We start from the raw sequence: 16,701 nt of genomic DNA on the forward strand, positions 1-16,701 counted from the left end.
ATCATTTGGTCTATATAGGGAGAAGAATCCCAATGAATGGGAATAAATATTATTGAGTAAAATTGCAATATACATGAGATTAACATGATTACACTATGTGGATTAAAAATGGAGGTATAAATCAGTGAAGTGGTGAAATGGCAACTCCCAGAACTACTGGATTGTTTTATTTGGCTGTGATAATCTGGTAATCCTGGTTGCTTTTCTCCAGGCCTTAGAATGCCTACCTGGCTAAACTCAGGCCTCCCATGGATCCTGAAGACACATCTGGATTCAAGACACAAAAGCAATAATTACCTGAATAACTCACCTTATTCCACTTGAGTCCTTGGGCCTCTCTTCTCCATCCTAATTAACATACTTCCCCTCTCTGTGTGTCTGTCAATCAGTTCTCAAGGCTTTTGATGAGATAACCCATAAAGTGCTGAAGTGACCAACATTTGCTGTAAAAAAAACCAAAACAAAAAAACCAGCTTAAAACGGCGTGTTCTCTCTCCACACCCTGTTCCTGTACATCACTGCTCAGCTAGATGAAATAAAGAAATTAAAAGTGTTTCCTTGCTTACAAGAAATGGAGTTTCAGCTATTTGGAAATATTTCTGGTTGTGAAAACCAAGGATGCTGTGGAGAGTTAAAGGTGGCTGTGGGTCACTCATCCTATGAAGAGGAGAAGTGCAGAAAAATACTATATTCTGCTTTATGAACATGGCAGTGTGTTTTTAATCAATCAATAAATTTTTTGTATCGCACATTTTAATAATAAGGCAGTTCAAAGTGCTTTACATCATAGAGACACAAAAATGAAAAGTCATTAAAACACTGTCATTCCATGTTTGTGCTTTAGTTATTGTTTTATCAACATAACAATTTATGACATAGATCAGTTATTATAATGTCTGTACTAATCAACATGTTACATGATGGTTTTTGCAACATTGTGCTACATGCTGCAAAAACTTTTCATCCCATTAGCTTCTTGTCACACTAAATGCCCAATTGCCATATGAAAGCACTCAATTTTTTCCACACTGCCAATTGCGGGTAAGATATTGACTGCTCATAAATACCCCACATATGTTGTTAAAAAAAGAAACTATTCCTCTTAATTTGTTCATCTCCCAAAATCTTGTTATCAACAGATCTTGCAGGCCTGTCACATTAGCTGTGGGACAATTGTCGTATAAAATCTCAGTCACCAACAGTTACAAACAGGGAGGAGGCTTCCTCTAATCTTGTAAACAAGTTGCAAAAGGGAAAAGAACAGAATGAGCCCAGTTAGACCCACAACACTGCTGCAGATTTGGATAACAATGATCAAAACGTTCGTTGGATTGGAAGACGGCCATGAAACAGTCCAGCTACTGGCTAGTCGCCATGGAGAAGGCTGATAACAACACTCATTTGAATTCGGTCCTCTTTTACAACAGCTTTTTCACGAGGTGTGCATTCTTCACTGCTGGTGTAATTCTGTGTGTTTTATTCCACAGGGATATCTGTCACTGTATCAGAACCAGACCAGTTGGATAATCATCCCCCTTTCACTGATTAGTTGGGCTGTTTTTGGCTTTTAGTGAAAGAAACAAGAAAACAAGAACAGGCCGAGGAAGACAGAAGGGAAAAGAAAAAAAAGCAAAATGATTTTCACTTGTAATGTCAGATATGATTGATTTCACAGCTGTGTGGATTTGGATCATTTCATTTTGAATAAATATGTGCTCAAAAATGACTTTGTTAGCCAGAGAGGAGGGGAAAAAAAGACATTTTTGGGTTTTGGGTCTTGTAAACCATGATATTTGTATATTGTCCAGTAATGACAGTGTCAGAGGGAATGTGTCCCAGGGGGCCCTCTGGACTTGTGTTCTGCAGGCCACAAGCTGACAGATACATGCAGAAGAACAAGGCAGAGACCAGGCCTCATCATGACTTTCTGCAACCACCACCCCTGCCACTCATTGCCAAGACTTCCGCACTGACCGGGGTAACATAATCTCAAGCGGATGACATATTCTGATGGCAGACGCTCACAGAAAAAAACTATATTTTTGTACAAGGGTGTAACTTCTATTTTTTATGACCAGTAACTCTACAGGGACCCTCAGTCCATCAATTTCCAAATCTTTTGCTGTGACTTTAAATTGATAAAGCATGGTGAAATGCAAAACCATGTGCAAGCGCTTTGGATTTAAGAGTTATGGTTTTCTGTTTAATGGTAATTTTAGTCAAGCTATTAATACTGTGGAACAAATACATATGCATCACAAAGGAACAATAAAAGCACTTTGATAAAATAAAGATCACATAAAACTATGAATGTCTGTTTTACGGTTTTGGCTTCATTTGGTCTAAACATGAAGGTAATTTTTACTTTCAAGTTTCCTAAAGTAAAGTTTTCAAGACTGCAAAAAAATTGGCATCACATAATTACTGTGGCTTAGGTAAGGTAAGGTAATTTTATTTATATAGCCCATTATATAGCAGGAATATGACTAAAGTTTAGCTTGTTTTTGTTTTTTTACACTGAAGCTTTATCTCCCACCAGTGTGAACACATGATTTTAAAGGTCCAATCCTTTAAACTATTTAAATGAGTCTCTGTTTTGCATGAGTGAGGATATAACTACATAAAACCCTATAGATATTGGGTTGCACATTCAGACTGCATATTTAGCTTTTACTATACTTTTATGGAGAGTACCTGTAAACATTTATTTCAAGTTTTGCCTCAGATTCCCAGGTGAATCTAAGTCTGGACTTTGACTCTGTGATTCTGTGATAAGTCATGCATATGCTTTAATCTAAACCATGATAGCTCTCTTTAGATGTTAAACAAGCAGAAAGTCAAGCCTCTGCCTCTCAAATAAAGTTTCCTTTTCCTTCCAAATCACATGTATGCACTACTTTGTGTAGGTCTATGATGTAGAAACTCAATACATTAAATTGATGTACGCAGCAGGAATTTAATTTATGTCTTGCTAGATGTTTTTAAAAACTGGTTAACTTTGTTAAGTTCACTCCAATCAGGCTAAGACTTTTGTGCTGCTTCATAACAGGTAACCCAAAAAACATCTTACACCTCACAATACTTGGAGATTATGAGCAAGAATTGAGTAAAACAGCTGCTGCCACCGCTTGAAATAATTCCTTTGTTAGAATAGCTGTCCTGATGTTAAGCAAGTGAATTTAAATATTTTATCAGCTCCCACTTTGAACATCTAGCTTTGTTTCTTTGGAATAAATGAATACATTTAGTATCTGGTAGAACAAGAGCTGTCAAAGTTTCCTCTGAGAGTTTGAGACGACACGCCAACCCACCTTGGCCCAGTGTGGATGATCCCCGTGTCAAAATGCCTGACACATCTTCAGAAGTTCTTTGCAAGTACAACTTCTACATAACAGCGAGATTTCAAATAGTTACACCACAAGCTGTGATCGTAGACACAACTGCCTGTGTAAATGATGAATCTTTACAAAGAGGCCCTTCACATCCCAGGAGATGTCCTCATGTTCGAGAAGAGTGAGGTAACGCAGAGGACAAACCAAATTCAGACACTGTATCTGTCTCTCTATTCTATATTTATAGTTCAGTTGCATTAAAAAGTTTAAAGACACATCTAAGAATGGATAAATGTCTTTGATCACCTAAATATAATGCAAAGAGATAATTATACTTCCTTTATTTCTGTCTGTTCATATATATACCACTTTTTTTCTTATGAATATTGTAGTTGGTATCAAAGAGTCTGTTTCCTACAAGAAAGCTTTGTGTTGCTCTTTAGTCTGCAATTTGTCAGTGGGATATCTAGATATGCTTTCTCTTATTGCAACTGGCACCAACAATATGTGATCTCTAAAAGTAGTTTTGCTTTGTATCTCACTTTGTCCTCTTTCTCTTAAATATCATGCTTGAAATCCAGAAGTAGTTCAGAGGTCTGTTCACATCAACCTTACCAAACCTGCGTCCTTTTACGTACTTTAAACAGCCGTCAGGCAAGCTGCAGCTCACCTTTCACCTTTTCACCTAATTTTACCTTTTGATTATGTCAAATACATTCTGAGACTTATGATTTTTATAAGTGATGAAGATAAAAGTGCAAAGAGCTTTTGCAAAATCCTTTAAATGAACTTGAACTTTCACATCTTGGCATGTCAAAATGTCACACTTCAACTTCAACAACCAGCTTTACCCATCCAGAGGGTGAATGTTTTACCCATTCTTCTCTGCAAAACAGCTCAGGCTGGGTCAGATTGAATGGAAAACATCTGTGGATCACACTTTTCAAGATCCTCAGTTCACAATAGACCATAAATGTGTGTAGATATAAATAATTTTAAATTAGTTCTGGCTTTACGTTCAGAGTGAATGGTGAACATGCTCTCTCTTCTGATGTTATTTGCAGCCTCAAACAGAGTTTCTTCTGTGTTTTTTCTACATGTAGCTCAGTCTGTTTTATATTCATTTTTAGGGTGATGTGTAAACTTTGAACAGAGTTTCTTATTGATTTCTTAAATATCTACCAGGGTTGATATTCACTAGCAAACCTCTGAAGCCTTCACAGAACATCTGTAATAATACTGAGGTTAAATTCCACACAAACAGACTTTAGGTACCAATTAGGTGTTTTCTGACGGTCATTTGTTCTACTTTATTTTATCAGGGGTATCAGAGAAAAGAAGAACATATTTTCAGTCCACACTTTTCACATTTTTATTTTGAAAAAATATTGTAAGCTACATATAATTTTCTTCTACTTCACCAGTGTGTACTACTTTGTGGTATGATGGTAGCAATCTGACGAAAAAAAACGCATGTTTTTTATTTTTTATTTTTCGCCAAAGTTCTGTATGACAAGCATTGAAATATAATGGAGTGCAGTGAGGAGTAGGTTTACCTTTAACTGCTGATCACTTGTGCTCTCACAGCTGACTTTGATGTGGGCTGCAATCCATGCTAGTCAATCACCAGGAACAATAAACTAAGTTGCTGCAGGCATGACAGCATGGAGAGCGTAGAGGAGCACGGTGGCTACTCGTCAGACTAATTAACCAAACAGACAGGGCCTGGCGCCATAACCCAAGACAATTCCAATCTAAGGGGCTGTAATTGAAGTGACAAGTTAATTACAGGGTGATATTATCGTGCGTTCCTTGTAACACTCCTCTACACCCCCTCCCTGTGTCTCCCTCTCCACATGTCTCAGTCTTTCTCTGATTCTCTTAAAGCCCCTCTATCCCCCGTCTTCGTATGTATTAATTAACAATGGTTGCCCAACAGGTTTTAAGCTTGCTCTCATGTCCTCCCAACCCCTTGCACCCCTGACCTTTTCACCTGTGCGGGGTCCTTAATTAAACAGAAATAAGTCCACTTTGTCTCATTTTCCCTTACAACATTCATGAACTTGCACTCTAGACTTGTGGCAGCGCCACCGCCACCGCAAGCCCCTCAGTTAAGTTTCCTTCGTCCGATCCCACCCAGCACCTCTGCGCACCTCTGTAATTAGCGTTAGCATCTTCTTTAAACAAGCTACATAAAGTTTAGTAGTGGGATTAAATCAGATCATTACCATAATATGGCTGTGCAATTTGCCCCTATCTCTCTTCTTTTCCGCCACATCAAAGCCCAGCGGAGCACTGGTGTAATTGGGCCATGCCGCCTTGTCAAGATGATTCAGCCTGATGGCTCCTCTTCTCCCTGGAAAGCCTCCTGGGCATGATAATTAATGGAGAAGAAAGTCAAGTCAACATGAAGAAGAAGGAGGAGGAGAGAAAGGGAACTTTAAAAAAAACTTTGGACAGCTCCACATGAATATTTCACACCTCTGACTTATTCAGAATTAACGTTATCAATTTGATGTATAATGGATATTAACTTTGTCAACTCTGTTTCCTTTTAATCCAGCAATGTTTTTCATGATGTTCCTCAATCTGTGACCTTATGAGTGGTGTCTAGTGATGTAAGTGAAGTGAAATCAAAGTTTGTTTGGCTCCTTGTATCCCTTTCAGATCAGTGTTGTCATTTCTGTTGAGGCGTCAGTGTGAGGACAGCTGCCATTCACCGAGTTCACCCTGATTAGGAAGCTGATTTCCCTTTAGAGTTAAAGTAACAAACAGATCCTTGTGTGATCCTTTCCAAATCGTCTCGGGAGACCAAAACCAGTGGTATTACAACCACCTCAGCTACTTACACGAGATCAGTTTTCTTTGATAATTTACATCATTATGTCACCTTGTAGGAGGAATGCAAATTACAGGTCTGCTGTGCCTTTGTTGACACTCCTTGCCAGCACACTTTGGTAATAAATAAGGCCAGGCTTCAAACACAGACAGGTGCTGGGCGTCTAGCAACTCTCACTATGAATATCCTGAGTGGAAAGTCAGTTCTGGTTGTTGTTGATTTGTTGCAAATTAGCACCATATGTTTTATCCTTGAGTTTACATATGAATGAGTGAAAACACAGCAGAGGAGGATGGAAATGGGCGAGGGGGTGAATATCGATGGTTCTCTCTGCACGCTCGGTCTGGGGCGAGATGTGAGGCAGGGGCGCAATGGTGGCTGCCATTCAAATGTCCATCATGCGTTCAGCCAGTAAGCAAGGAGAGACAATGCGGGTGACAGTTGGTGATGGAGACAGCTGGTTGTCCCGCTCGCCCCTGCCTGTGATCCAGGATGAGGTGACGCCATGGCCAAAAAAAATGAAGAGACGTTGTAGTCTAATCAGAACAGTAGGCCAGACTCCCTGCCTGTGCCAACAGGAGACCAGTGCCACATGGACGCCCGGCTGGCACATCAGACAATACCTTTGCTGTCACAGCGCCCCGCTACTCCTTCTTCCTCTTTCCATCTGCCCTTCTCTGAGTCCTCACCCACCAGTGCAGGGGGCTCTGGGGGTTGTCAGTTAAACCAAGTAACCTTTCTGCTCTTTCATTTCTTCCAGCCCAAATTTGAATATGAAAAGGGACTCTCTTACCCAGTCAAAGACCATCACTTTAATGACATTTGGCAGTCATTTGATTTATTAGGTTTTAGAGGGTGGAGAGAAGAAATCCACTAAATATTTCATATACCATGCTAATCCTTGTAATATTGCCAGCTGAAGCCGTGTACCTGCATCGCTAAGACGTGAGGCACATGGATTTCTCAGAGTCAGATGGCTGGAAATGCCTGTGAGTCTACTGAATAATAAAATAGCACTATTGAAATATTTAGACTTTGATTCCCATTAAAGGAATCTTTTAAACATGAGATTTACATTTCAGAAAGAAAAGAAAAGTGATAGCAGAACCAGCAATCACAACACTCGCATACAGAAACCTTCAAGCCAATCTGAATAACAGTCTCCCTTCACTATGCTTCTAAAAAGTAAATTCGGAGAGATCCAAATGGCACGGGTTCAAACAAAGAGCACGCTTCCGAGGTAGAACAAATGGCTCACAAGGAGTCGTTTGCGTGATGGCATGTGTTGTGTTTTCCTGGTTGATGTCGGGAGAAAGGCACAAGTGATGAGAGACCGGGCCTACACACGTATAAAACATCCTGCGACAAAAGTAGCTTCAGAACTGGGAACGAAAGGGAATGAGGTGTCAGCAGTTTCATCCCACTCGCAACACTTCTCTCATCTCAGCCCTGTTTGACATTTCCACAGCTGCTCTGAGCAGTAAGCGTTGTACTGAGGATACCAGTGCTCCCTTTGTTCGCAGAGCTTTTTGTCCATTTGACTGTGTTCCAGAAAGTCTGAGAGAAGAGACAAAGACTGACAGAGACATAAACGGAAGCATGTGGTTGGGAATATCTACATCCTCAGACCTTGGGGCCTGCAGTTGGCTGACTGTATGCAAGGCCTGATGTGGAGGCGCTGAGGCAAATTTACCACATGCTGCCTTCTTGCCTGTAATCTCGGTACACTTCGGTTTAAATTTGTCTCTCCCCGCAAGTTCTTGGCAACCGCGACTCCCTCTTTTATATTTGACATTGACCTCGCTGTGACATCACCCCTCTGAGCACTGTGGCATCACTAACAGATATGATGAAAGAAGCCAATGGCAGGCCACCATGACTACGCACAAAACAGCCGCCACTTTGAACTCCGTGCCTGCTTTTGTTTTCCTTGCAGTTTGCAAGCCCGGGTGGTCAAAGACATGCGCATTTTGACATTACACGCGGCTTACATGTGGCCAGAGGCTGAGCAATGCACCACTACTTTGGTTGGGCCATGTCAAGGGATTTGCCACAAATATCCACAAACTGAAATAACAACAACCGTACTAGGGTACGTACAACAGATCTGAAATTTCATTTTTAACCAACCAAAACCAGCATGCTTTTCCATTCTGTTCCACATAACTGCACTGCTGTAGGCTATTTGCAATATGCAATACCCAAAGGCTTTGGAGATGGTAAGATGAGAATTTGTTCCGTCGACTAGAGAAGAGACTGTGATCTCACTTTTACCAGCATGATTCCTTACTTTGGGAATAAGTGTCACTGTCGCATGTGTCACATAATAGTACTGTTAGTAAGAGTGAAGCCTGTGCTCACCTGCATTGCCTTCAAGATGAGGTGACACACATTAAATATGATGCAAATTGTATGTGGTAAACACAGTTCTTTCCTTATTAGCTGATGGTTTCTCCCAGCTTATTATCGCACTCTTATCAGGGCCCCCAGGAAGCTGAAAGAAAAAGAAAACCCAGAGGAGGCTATACTCCACATTTGGAGGGAGCAGTATCAAGGGTAATGATGTAGATGCATGTGACATGGTGTATCTTTTGCTTGTCCTTTTGGTTTTCTTATGCAGATTTGAGTGCAATGTGTGCATGCACTTGGGTGCTCATGATGGAGCTGCAAGTTACAGAAGCTAATCAGTGCTAGTGGGTGTGTAATTGGACATAACAGGCATCACTCGGGCAGAATGGGCGGGAAGAGGCAGTGTGGATCTTGAAGGACCAGCCAGCTAATTTGCACACACTGGTATTCCTGCGTTGACAACTGGAGGCAACTAAATGAGCCGGGGAGAGGCAAGCCAGACAGTATGCCACCGTGCACCCCTTTGCTTGATTCGCCACCAGGGCTTCTGCACCCAGGTAGCACAATTACTGCCCATTCTATCTCCCTAAATTGTGAAGCCAAAGAGAAGTGACACGCATAAGGCGTGCATCACTGTAATCGAATCTAAATGAAGACTGTGCATAACCAGAGCTCCCACCTGAGACAGTGGGAGAGATGTGACCGCGCCAGCCTGTCAACACCGTGTCAACACACCCGTTCACAGCCCCGTCTGCATGCATAATCACACCGATCATTACAGTGTCAATGAAGATAATGCAAATATAAAGAGTGGAGGCAGGAAAGAGGAGGAAATGGAGTGTATCCGGCAATGGTTCAACTTACACTGTCGGTGTTGTGATTTAGAGTAATGTAATGATAGGGAGGGAAGGTGTTCAGATTAATTTTGATCAGTTGTACTGAGGTGACTTTACACCTGTTGGTAGGAAGAGAACACCCATCACAACTACTATGAACCAGAGCCAAAATCTCATGCTTTATGGAATAAGCACCAACACACAATAGGTTTCAGTGCCAAGGTGAAGAAAATACAGTTTAACTCATTTAAGTTTGTCCACTCACTCATTCTGTAAATAAGTCAAGAGTTAGGAACATCATTAGGGAAACGACATCAAGAGATCAAACCATCATCCCTAATGGAGACTGGTCGTAACCTAAACTGGATTGTGTCCAATTATTGATGGGGGAAGTAGCTCATTATGTCAACGTACCTAAAGTTGATGTGAACTGTGACTGTGTCTGAATTTTACTAGTAATAAGGAGTTTTTAATACACACCACTGAACTGCATGTTACAATCTGAAAATAATGAGCTATATGCATAAAATTTGTCCAACTCCTGGTTTGACACGCTCAGACTGTGACACATCTAGCACAGCTCAATGAGTGTACTTGTATTATTAGCTGGTTAATAAGGTAACCTGTTAGTTTGAAATGCCAATTCCAAAAATCCCTTTTGGTGGTTCATGCTATGTTTTATTGTGTGTATACCAAACTGCATCAGCTTATAGGCACCTTAAAGTGGTCTATGTATAACAAATTGTGGTATTAAGCAACTAAGACAACCCACTGGCTTTCAAAAGTAATGCCATGTAAAGTTATATGGATTTTGTATTTTTATAGTATCGGTACAAGCATGTTCTGGTGGCATAGTGCAGCAATAATAAAAATATAAATGTTCTGTCCATTTTGACTGAGTTTGAGCTATGTTGCAAAGAACTTGAAACAATTGTAATTTTCAGATGGGTAAAGCTGGTAGAAAAATACAGCAAAGATTTGCACTGTAATGGCAGCAGGAAATGATTCTTTACAGTATTGACTCAAGAGGGTTCACTGAAAATGCAAGTTACATTTTTCAGATGTAGATGTGTCAGAAAATCATGTACCTTTTTCCTTCCAATTCAACCCACAAATAGATAAGAAATTAAGGCATCATTATAAGTTATTCTGTAACAATATACCATTAGAACTAGTTTTCATAATTGGCAGTTACTAAAATTCTAACACTAAAGCATTGTCATGGAAATCTTGGAGGAGAACTTTTGCCTCTTTTGCAGTGCAGTGGCAAGGTGCTACGACTGGATGTTTTCTTTCCACAGTCCTATCACTCCCATATTTCAGTCACTCATCTGGCCTAAACAGTCTCCGAGCAATTTCCTTTGCTGTCATGAAAACCAGCGTGGTGTAAAAAAAAAAAAAAAAAAAAAAAAAGCAATCGACAGCATGGCTTTGGTCAAAGTGAGCATGGCAACACCCTGTTTAACGACGACAGCGTACTTTGTGCTGTAAGCGTAACACATGATTTCTCAGTACAGCAGATTTTATTTTAAGGGATCCAACTGGCTTCTTCGGGCGGTGATAAAGTGGCAGCGAGGAGTTACAGGAAGTAGGCCCGTCTCCCGAGGCTCTGACCAGACACGTTTTCCTCCTTCTTTAGCCCTCAATTAGAAGCGATAGTCTCCCACTCCTACAATGTCTCCCTCTCCTCAGCAGAGATATATTTATCTGAGGATAATTGGCCATTAAATCCTCACTTGACAACTGTGAAAATGCCACCCCAAGAGTAATCTGGCTGCCAGAAAATGACAACGGTTGGCAGAGCTGTCGACTGCTGGGAGCCGCATCAGGGAAGGATGGATCTATTCCATGCACATCCATACACGTGCACACATACACATTAAACAGAGCTGGCTGTCCTAATCAAATTCTGTCCTGTTAGCAGGCTTTTACTGCTACGTATTTATTTTTATTTTTTGGAAAAGGGAAACCCCTAATTATGATCCCGATTACGAAATGCTAGGATTAAGCAGCATACATTTACACCCCTCTGGCAGGGAATAGAAATACTCTTCAAGCGTTATTTATTTTCATTAGCTCTTTAACCTCTTTGCTTTGATCACTTTATCTGTGCACTCTATTTTCAATTACAGATGTTGTGCGTCTTTGAAGGCCTGACGTCTGTCTGAGCGGAGCTGATCCTTATCATGAGGTTCAGAAATATCTGAGCCTACCAGCTTTTTGAGGCTGTCGAAAGCCTGGCAGAGGGGAATGGAAAGACAAGCGTGCTAAAAATTTAGGTCCTTTTCGTCCAAGTGTCTTTCTTGGTTGTCTCTCAAGCTGCTAACGCAAATCAGACAGGGTAGCAGATACAGTACGTGTGATCATTCATTTGGAATGGCGTTTCAAACACTTAGCTTCTTGGTAAATAATTTTCATTGACCATTAAGGCAAATATTAGTAATGCCAATGGCAGATTTAGGTTAAAAAGATGTTTACCAAGATATTCTCACTGGAAATGATGTTAACGTGTTGGAGTGGCACTGTCAACACTCCTGACAATTATCTGATTCATGATTTGTGGAGGCAGCAAAAGATTATGGTGATGGCATTTAGGCATCATATTTTCAAAACTGGGAGGTTGTCACTAATGATAAAAGTGGCAAAAGTATCACCGGGAATAATAAGTTGATCGGCAATTTGTTTGCTGGAATGGTTTTCTATTGGTCATTAGGAAGAATATAGATAATTTTGATAAAACAGAACTTTTCTTCCAAAATTTTAAGTCTTTGTTGGCATTGTTTTGTTATATTTTGAGATATGGCACTCATATTTTATTCAGCCTTCACAAAAACGTATCTATTTTGTAGCAGCAGTGTAATTTAACACAAAATAATAATAAAAAATCCTGACCTTTAATTTGAGAACATTTATACATATAAGAAAATCATTTCACATAAAAAAAAAACCTGTTTTGCTGCTCTTGACAGTCTTACTGGACAGTGCCCTTTTTCCCAACAGGACAGCACAAGTTACAGCCGACAAGGTTGTAGCTTTGAGGTGGAGCGGGATCGTTCCATTAAAATGGATCAATTTTGTAATTTTGTTTTTGTGTGAAGTCATGAAGATTATATATGCATTTATGTCTTGGATAAATAATACAAAGTAATATTCTGGAAAAGGTCAGTACGTTTTTATTCACTCTAACAAGGTCCTTCTGGCCTTTGAAAGAGAAGAGAAGTCCACTGCATCGCAAATTCGTCACAATATTTATTATATTGGAATTGTAGTATTGGGAAAGTGATCTAGTATTTTCCTGATACTAGATTATTATGGAAAAATAGTTTTTTTTTTTCCTCTTGGTATCCTTTAAAGTATTGCTCTAGTTGGAGACACCAGAAAATTTCCAGATGAAACTATTTTCTTTTAGTTATTTTCTGACTTTTTAAGATTAAGCAAGGTCATTTGCATAAAATAAACAGATACATTATTTCTTCTTTTAATATTACTCTCCAAAAAACAGCCAGAAGATTTAGGGTTTCATTTTATTTTTGTGTGAAATTATAAAAATTGTTTATGCATTTATTTTGAATCTTGTGCCGATAAGTGTGTCTCTTCCTCTCAGTCCATCCATGCAGAATCATTTCAGCTTTAGGTGTAAAAAGATTAAATAAGGTATGTCTTAATGAGATACTTTTAATTTATTCTAACAGGCTTTCTAGCTCATCATGCATAAATTTGTAAATTTTTTGTACCCCTCCAGGGGGTCTTTTTTGGGCTCTAGTGTCCCTTATATGAAGATAGACTGACAGGAAAGGGGGAAGACATGCAGCAAATATCGTCGGGTCCGGGAGTCGAGCTTGTGACCCCCATGTTTGGACTCAAGGCCTCCAAACATGGGTCGCGCTATCCCCCACGCCCCCATGGCACGCCCCCAAAAATCCGTATTTTATCATCTGGAAAAAATTGGATTATGACAGAGCACCAGCCACAGGAATGTAATCTTTGTTTTTTTCTTAGTCTGGGTAATGTGTTGAGAACATAAGGTTGATAATAACCAAGGAGACAAAATGAAAGAGCGGTGCTTCATAAAATTTTAAAAACTTATAATCTACATGTGAACAATTCTCACTTAGCTGGATGAAAATGATGCAAATTCACAAAGTTCCCAATCTAGGCCAAACTTTGACTGGAGTGCATACAGCACAGCACCTACGCCTGCAGATGTCAAAGGCTTTCAGACAGTCGTATCCGAAAAAATACTAAGACTAGCTTTAGGTGTATCCTTCCTTTTCAGATGACATTTATCTTGGAGATTCAGAAGGGTTTTAAAATCACAGCATCTGGTATATCATGTTTTAGGACACTCATCCTGCCTTCCTGACCAGGAAGCTGAGAGCATTCTCTGATAAATCCCAGACGGTGCCGGACATCCGGCAGAGAATCAAAAAGTAATATCACTAATAATACAGCAGAAGGTAGGAATAGCGGTGGGCCCTAGACTGAAAGCTCCAGACTGTGTTGTTTATTAATTCAGAACAGTGTTTCATTTTCACAATCCTTGTTATCAAAAATTCCAACATCATCTTGAGTGCAATCTCATGTCTGAGCGATAATGGGACGGAAAGTACAGGAGAGGTAGATAGGAGCTCTGTAACATAAAGTATTCACCAGAGAGTATGAGACAGGTGAAGAGGGAATGAGAGGAAACAGTGTTTTTGCATTTCCCAGCCTCCATTCACCGGTGACAACACCCAAAACAGGCACGCTCCACATTTTAACAGTTTGTCGAGGGAGCTTTTGTTTGTTCCGTTGGGTTTTTTTTGTTGTTTTTTTTAACACCCCTCCCTTCACATTAGTCTATTCCTCTGGAGGCTGCTTCGTTGCTCAAAAAACAACAATACTCTCCCAGTTGACTCTGTTTGATGACCTACATTACATTCTCTTTGCAGGAAAGTACAGCGGCCTGAGATGTTGTGTGCATATAAACTACAGTGTAAGGGAATCAGACAAAAGGGAGCGGCGGCCATGCTGTGATGAAAATGAAAGTGTGTACCGATGTAGAGGACGCACTGCATCAAGACGGCTTTGTGTAGTCTAAACACCACCGTTGAGGGTTAGTGCCACTGATTTAGTGTTTTGTGTGTTTACATGTTTTCTGCATGCAAACTGGACACATGTTCATCCGACTTCGCCTGTCGCACTCAAAACGCTGCTGCAGAGCTCCTCTGGGGCCAAATGGCAGCCACTTCCTTCCTCAGGATTTGATGAGCTGTGTGTCAAAGCAGTGCATCTTCTACCTTCGAGGCTGTGTGTTGAAATCTCCAACTGAGGCACATCTGTAGAAGTGATTCACAGAAAATGAGACCAAATGAGTTTCATCTGGCCGGACAGTGAGCATATTGGATATCCTTTGATCGTAAAGTAAGAACATATTGTGGTGCGTTATACTTAGTTCTATTGTATGCATGGTTGTTGTGCTTAGCAATCCAGTCTGAACCTCTGACCAAAGCCACATATGTTCAGCATGGATAAAAAGTCGACTCCAAGATGTTCCTCCAACAACGGCTCCTTTGAAATCTGGTTTTTATATATAAGCACTGGAAGTTTCCCAATCTCTTCAGGGTGCGTCTTCACTGCAAAAACACAGGAGAGCTCCCATGACACTGTTGCAACTTGTGTAATACGTCATGCAGACTTGGAAGAAAAAGCTCACTTCTGAAAAAGCTGTCACACAAATTAAGCTCCTTCAGTTTCCCCCCTTTTCCAAAAACTAAAAGTTTCTGTGTTATCCCTGAGAGCGGCACTAAAGCTGAAAGCCAGTTAAGCCCCATTAGGAGCCTGCGCGCTGTGACGATCTCATTGGAAGTGCTGGATGAAAATTGCCCGGATTAATGTGTTAATCCGCCTCTTTAAAATGCTAATGTCCATTTTATGCCCATTAAATCTCAGTGTGTGTTGTCTTTGATGCGTGCAATTTCTATCAATTAAACACAGAAGAGTGAAACAGGCAGGAGAGAGATTAGTTCCTTGCTTCAAGCATGAATTTCTCCTTTTGGTTACATATTTATCTCGAATGGGCAGGAAAGGGGGTGAAGTGGTTTGGAATGGGTTTGTGAAGGATCCAAAGAGGAGTGTGATGATATTAAGAGTCTTCTGTATCTTTCACAGAGCTTGAAACAAACATCTAAATAGCAGAAAGAGGGAATGTGTAAACACAATTTTAAATCTCAGAAGATAAACTTATTTTGATCTCCTTGAATTTGCAGTTGTGAGTGAGGGTGACAGGTATACTGGCTGGAAAATTTATATGATCATCCAAAACCCAGTAATCCATAACTATGAAGCAGAAGAAAAAAAGATGCACTCAAATCACAATTTGAAAACTGTGGTTTGCATTTGTATTCCACCAGAAGGTACTTTGTGGAACCACCTTTTACTGTAATTATGAGTTCAGGGTTTTTTTTTAGAATATGTCCACTATAGTTTTATGTATCAACCTTTTTGAGCACCTTGAGTTGTATGAGATTATTTTTCTAAGTGAGGAATAGAAGCTGTTGTAGAGGCTCATGGTGATGGGGAGGAAAGATCTCCTGTAGCGGTCTGTGTTAAAGCAGTTCTAAACAAGCCTCTGACTGAAGACACTGTTGGTGCATAGCAATCCCATGAAGAGGATAGTCAGGGTTGTCCATTATGCTCTTCATTTTATGAAGAATCATTCTATGCAAAATAGAGTTGAACAAAATATTTTAAATATATTTGTATTTATTTATTTATTTTTTGCAAAATAACTCAAGCCCAATTAGACTGGATGGTTTGTGTAAATACAAATTTTAGTTTATTTGCTCTGACTCAAATTCTCAATTTGATAGAGGTCAGGACCTTGACTGAGTCCTGACCTCAGGACTGAGGTCAGGACTGGGCCATTCTAACACAGGAAGATGATTCGATGTAAACCATTGTCATGTCATTGAGCCTCTTCAACAGGCTCAAGTGTTTTATAACTCATTCAAAGCTTTTAATATCTAATCCTTTTAAATATTTTCCACACTTCTTCCCTGAGCTATCAGGTGTGTTCCTTGATCCTCCAACACATGCATATAAGGACAGTTTGTGGCTTGGAATTGCTCAAAGGTTAGTGTGTGGGTCCATTGTTGTCTGTCTCTGTGCCCCTTTGTTGGACCAGCATGGACCTTACCAAGCTCCGCCCACAACCGACCTAGAAAATCTCACATTGCCGCAAGTCTCACAAACAAAGCCTTGTGGCGCGTTGTTTTTATGTAAACATGGCGTCTTCCATTTCAACTCATTCTCTGCAGTGTATTTTATTATTATTTTCACAATATATCAGCTACTACAATAGACA

This window comes from Gambusia affinis, linkage group LG02 (genome assembly GCF_019740435.1).
Source record: "Gambusia affinis linkage group LG02, SWU_Gaff_1.0, whole genome shotgun sequence".
Classification (NCBI taxonomy): Eukaryota; Metazoa; Chordata; class Actinopteri; order Cyprinodontiformes; family Poeciliidae; genus Gambusia; species Gambusia affinis.